We start from the raw sequence: 6000 nt of genomic DNA on the forward strand, positions 1-6000 counted from the left end.
TGGGATAGGAAACTGGGGACCTAGCTTAGCAGGAAACTGTGAAACCGCTAGGTGATTAGGGAACTGAGGGCTAAGATACTCTGGACCTACTGGGGCTATAGACTGAAGACCTAATAGGGCAGAAGGTGAGGTGTCTCCTACGACAAAACACTGAACACCTTGGTCAGGAGGGTACCCCACAGGGATATCAGGAGGGTCTCCCAAGGCTGGAGCTAGCGGGAAACAGTTTGGCGAGGCTAGCAAGAACCCCATGGCTGAGACCGGCAGGTTCCTCCAGGCAGGGACTGACAGGGCCTGGACAGCAGACATGGACCAAGCCACTGCAGCAGAGACTGGAGGAGGCTCCCAGTGAGGAGCAGGGAGATGTCTTTGGACAGCAGTAGGCTGGACGTCAAAGGTAGGACTAGGCAGATCCCACCTGGCAGGGACCGGAGCGGTCTGAGTGGCAGGGCTGGACTTGGTGCCTTCAGCAGCTACAGACAGGGCTCCCGCATTATAGATCAACTGACATTCAGAGGTGTCAGCTGGAGTAGGGTTCTCCCTCACAGTGAACTCTGGTATCTCTTCCATCCCTGGAGAAGGCTGTAGGTCTTCCTGCTCACGAACAGGCAGGGAGGTAAGGATTAATCTTGGGTCCAGAACTGGGATCAGCAGAAACTCTGTCACTGGAGACTGCGATGGCACAACTGTGGGAATCAGTTGAGACTCTGTGACAGGCGCTGGTTGAAGCACAGCAGTGGGAGTGGTGAGCTGAAGCTCCATGGCAGGAGCCGGTGTAGTAGGCCCCATTACTAACTTGAGCTTCATTGTCGGAACAGGCTGGATCTGCACGGCTGGGGTCGGCTGGAGCACAGTGGTAGGGTGCTCCGCCAGGGTGAGCTCTGGTAGCTCCTCTGGCCCTGAAGAAAGCTGTAGCACCACTGTAAGGGACTCCACAGCAGGGGTCGGATCCGAGACCGGGGCTAATGGTGAAGCTGATGTGGAACGGCACTGCGTCTCAAGCATCTTCCGACGTCTGGCATCAATGAGCTGGTCGCGCTGGTGCCCGCAGAACCTCACTATGGCGCTTCTGGTGTAGTATCTGTTGCATGACGATCTCTGAGATGATGTCATCAACTTCTTGGGCATCTTGGTGGCACAGGTCCCTGTTCTGCCCCTCTAAGACGTCTTTCAGTTGTAAGAGGAGAGAACTGTTGAAGGACTGGCTGAGACGGTCAGGTGACAACTGGCAGTGTCCATCAGGTAAGTACTGGCGACGGTGGTCGGGTGGACTGTAGGAACCTTTCATCTTATGGATTGCTTCAATGATCTCATCAATCTTGTCACACTGGCTGTGTAAACGCAGTGAGACCTCTCCGGTTGTCACTGGCGGTCCACGCTCAGGTCGACGCTGATCCCGGTGATCTCTGGTCGAGGTTCAACGCTGATCTTGGCGATCTCTGGTCGAGGTTAGCCTGAGGTGGGAACCTGGTAAATTAGCAACCAATGGAAAGGCTGAGGCTCTGTCCTCTATTCTGCTGGTCAGCCTGGGTGGTGACTTGGACTGGTGATGAGTTGTTGAAGTGGAAGAAGGCTACTTTGACTGCAGTAAATCCCACCTTGAGTGTTCAAGAAAACCCTCTAGCTGCTCTCCCTCGTAGAAGTGGTATGTGGATGTGTGTGGTTGTCTGTGCCTTGACTCATAGCCATCGCCGTAATTTTCTAGATATTGTGGCAGGTAAGCTGGTCGGCGCGGACGGACCACATCTTGAGGAGGATATTCTCTGCTAACTGGCATCCTTGGGCTGTAGCAGTTACTGGATCCGGCTCGAAGGACCATGTAAAATAGAGTGGAGGGTTGTAGAGAATCGAAGGACCATGAATGTAATAAGAAACCTTAGGTGCTGGCTTAAGGCCGGTAGCAACCACTACAGAATGTCCGGTCAGAACAAGGATGAGGCGGATGTTCAGGTTAAGGGAAGTTTAATGGAAGAAGATGTCCACATCCACACACACACATCAAACACACATCTGACCACACATGATTCAGATAACTGAGAATCATGTACAGTGATAACTGACATTAACTATGTGATTGTTTAGATGCACGCACAATTAAACATCAGACATACAGGGATTCAGTCCACAGGAGGAAAAGTTCAGCAGGAGGGAAAACTGTGGAAATGCTCATCAGGATGGGGAAAGCATGTTTCTGACCACACAGCGTGCTGGGGTCATAGACTAACTGAAACTGAAGTCCCGGGAATCAAGGCCACTGATAGGCTGAACGAGATGTGGTGATAAGTATTTGGTGTGACATTAACCAATAAAACACTAACAAAAGTGGGGGTCCTCTGAATGGGAGACTAAGCTGCCCGACTAGAACTAACCAGAAGGGATGGCTAGAATCAGCTGACTGAAGCTGGCCGTTTTAACAGAATGTCAATGCATTTATTCACATTGAACGTGGATAATGCGCTCCACAATTTAAATATTATTATTATAATTATTATTTAGAATGTATTTTTTGCATTTATGTGAGAATAAGATAGACAATGGAATTATGTTAGCTTTTTCGCTATTTGTTCGATGTTTAAAATAAATGATTTGAAATAGAATTACTAGAACAGACATTCCCTTGAGTGTACTGTCAAATTGCAGTGGTGTGAGGGGCTTCGTCCATTCTAGTCGTCCTATTTCTATGGCTCCTACATTGTTTAGGAGGAAAGTAACACAAGGGCTGCGTCTACACAGGCAGCCCAATTCTAATCTTTTTTCCACTAATTATTGACCAATCACATCTAATTTCTTCAAATCCGATATTTTTCAGAACAGATCCGATTGGTCAAAAGACCAATTAGTGAAAAAAATATCTGAATCCGTCTGCCTGTGTAAATGCAGTCATAGAGGCTAGAAGGGTACTTAAAGGGGCAATCAGCAGTTCAAACAATAACAAAGTGTACACTCCACCCGTTTCTGTAAAAATATAAGGGGGTGGGGCTAGACCACTGTCAAATTCATAGACAGAGCTATGGATGCAAGGACTGAACATTATTGATATCAACATTTTACTTTAACCATGTTTTGAGGCTATATGGTGTTTGTTTACAAACATTGAAGTAAATATATGCCTATATTTGATGGGTTACGACAGTTGAACTTAGCTCATGAGGCATACGTTGTATTCTTCAAGAATCAATGGGTATGTATCATTTATTTATAAGTCCAAAAATGGATGTAGCAACTGCTGATTGCCCCTTTAAGTTCAAATGTACGTTTCCATTTCCGAGCAGAGGATCAGATAATAGTTTACTTCTTCCTGCCCCAACTAAACTCCAGCCCACCCAATATGACAGTCTTCACATACCAGGAGATAACTCTGAGAAAATGAAGCTGTAAGCAAGAGAGTGTTCAGATTTTTCTGACATATAAATGAACCCAAGCTGTTGTCACAACATTTCAATCTTTATGCAGTTATACAGTGATATCTCTAGCATCATATGGAGTTAGTCAAGTTTATCATCATATGGGGTTAGTCTGATGCTTATCATTGCTCTATAGTACTGCTATGTGGCTTTGTGGAGAACTTCTATGCCAACCAGCCAGGACCAGTTGATCTTTAGACTGTTTATTTTTGAAAATGTGATAACCTTTTCTTTTGTTTCCTGGAATGTCTTGATCAGAGTAATCTAGATACTGGCTCCCACTTCCATTTTCTACACAACATACATGTAACAAAATATAAGACAACAACAACAGCTTTACAAAAACCTCAAAAGCAATGCAAGCAACATTACAACCACAGGGCACAGACGGTTTTCCATGTCGATTCAAAGTCATCAAATTGAATTCAAAATCAATGCAATCAATATTACTATCAGGCATTGACCTCACAATGCATTATTACTTTGTTGCTTGTAAAATATATTTTTTAATGCATACCATCCAGATCATTCTCATTTAGTGACTCAACAAGTCACAATGTTTTGTGATCAAGTACCAGCGTAGGAATTCATTAAGATAAAGGCAACACGTCCCCTATAACCTAAGTTTATGAATACGACCCAGGAGAGTTATCAGACATTTCGGACTCAGACCTGAGACACAGATGTGTGTGTTGTGGCATCCTCACTGAAGACATTCTCAAATACTTTACGGAAAGAGATCCTGACCCTCTCCTTGAAGTCCTGGCCCATGAACACGTACAGGATAGGATTGAGGCAGCTGTTGACATAGGCCAGAGAGATGACCACAGGGTACCAATTCCAGGCTTCACCTGCCGAGGCAAACCTACCATACCCAATCACCATACCTATGATGTGATACGGCAGCCAGCACACAAAGAATGCTGCCACCACAGCCAGAATGATCCAGAAGGTCCTCTGAGACTTGAAGCGACCGCTGCTCACCCTCCTGCCGATGAGCAGGTAACAGACAGCGATAACCAACAGGGGAACGAGGAAGCCGAGGACCAGCCTGGGGACATGGGTGGCTTTGATGGCCAAAAAGATGCCCCTAATTTTGTTTTCGCCAAGGGGGGTATATAGAGGTGCACATAATTTCTTCGTTGTCGTCACTAACATCGATGGTCCCATTATGGATCATGGTGGGGAGGCTGAGGAGCAGGGCCAGGACCCAGGCCAGACCACACAGCAACCAGGCCAGGGCGATGCTCCGGTGGTTCTGGGACCAGACAGGCAGGATGATCAGGACAAAGCGGTCCAGGCTGATGAGAACCAGGGTGAAGATGCTGGCAAACATGTTGAGGTACATGACAGAGGGGATAACCTTACACATAGCCTCTCCGAATGGCCAGTGTTGGTTCAGTATGATTTCAGCCAATGAGAAGGGTATGGAGATACAGCAGAGGAGGTCTGCTACAGCCAGGTTTACAAACCAGACGGTTTTAACTGTCCTCTTCATCTTCACTCCAGCTATCCAGATGACAAAGGCATTGCCTGGGATACCGAGGACACAGGTTATGCTGTAGAGGACCATGGACACCACCCGTATGGACTGATTTACCTGCTCTGAATGATCAGTTTGAATGAACATGTCATAATAATCATCCAAGTACTCCTCTGAGAAATTCATGTTGTCACTAGGGGAGAAATTGTTTGATACACAATGTCACTCATTGTAAAACACAACATTTTCTAACTTTATGTTTTAACTTAACTGAGCATTGCACTAAGGGTTCTCAGTGAGGTCATTCTTATAACCAGTCATAATTAATGGCAATAGTCTTGCTGTTTATATAACATGAGGCTACATTAACCGAATTGAAATTCAAACATTAGCACCTCCAATGTTGATAATGTTGGCCCTTACTTATTACTGTCATGAAACAGAGGGGTGTCAAATCCTCTTCAAAGTTAAACAAATATTTGAAAATAGTATCACTCTATCAATTATGTTTTCCCAAGTTAATAATTTAAAAGGTGCTGTGCAAGAGCTCACCTATAATTCAACTGAACATTTGCATCCAACTTACCTCTTCTTTCAGGTCTCTGTTCTGATTTTGTCACTTAGCTTAAGGTTTTGAGTTTAAAGGGATAGAACGTGATAGGGAAGGGCAAAATCGATGGGAAGTAGGTGACAAAATGAGTAATAAAGATCAAGAAAGAAGAAGTATTGAAAGTACCCACTGGGAACACCACATAATTTCAACGTGGATAATTGGGTAATACTTGGTTGAGACATTGATTCATGAGATTACAACCTATATTCACCAACTCAAAAAGACAGGCAAAAGTTAGCTGAATTTCCAATGTGTTATCACTATGCTTTCAACCGTCTAAATGCACAACCAAATTACAATGGAAAAACAATGGCAGATTTTTGGTTTAGTTGTCAGCCAAATGTCTATCACTGCGCTTTCAATCATTTAAAAGTACAGCAAAGTTCAAATGGGAATACAATGTCAGATATGTTGTTTATTTATACAATAGATTGTGTTATCACTGTGCTTAATCTAATAGCAGAACCAAACTACCTAGATTGCAGTTGAGATTACATTAA

The 6000-nt window shown here is 44.7% G+C and overlaps 1 pseudogene; it reads right to left on the reverse strand.

Moving 5' to 3' along the window:
* Positions 1–3554: 3554 nt before the first annotated feature.
* LOC121574525 lies at positions 3555–5073 on the reverse strand (annotated as a pseudogene).
* Positions 5074–6000: the final 927 nt, after the last annotated feature.

Source organism: Coregonus clupeaformis, chromosome 9, assembly GCF_020615455.1.
Source record: "Coregonus clupeaformis isolate EN_2021a chromosome 9, ASM2061545v1, whole genome shotgun sequence".
Lineage (NCBI taxonomy): Eukaryota > Metazoa > Chordata > Actinopteri > Salmoniformes > Salmonidae > Coregonus > Coregonus clupeaformis.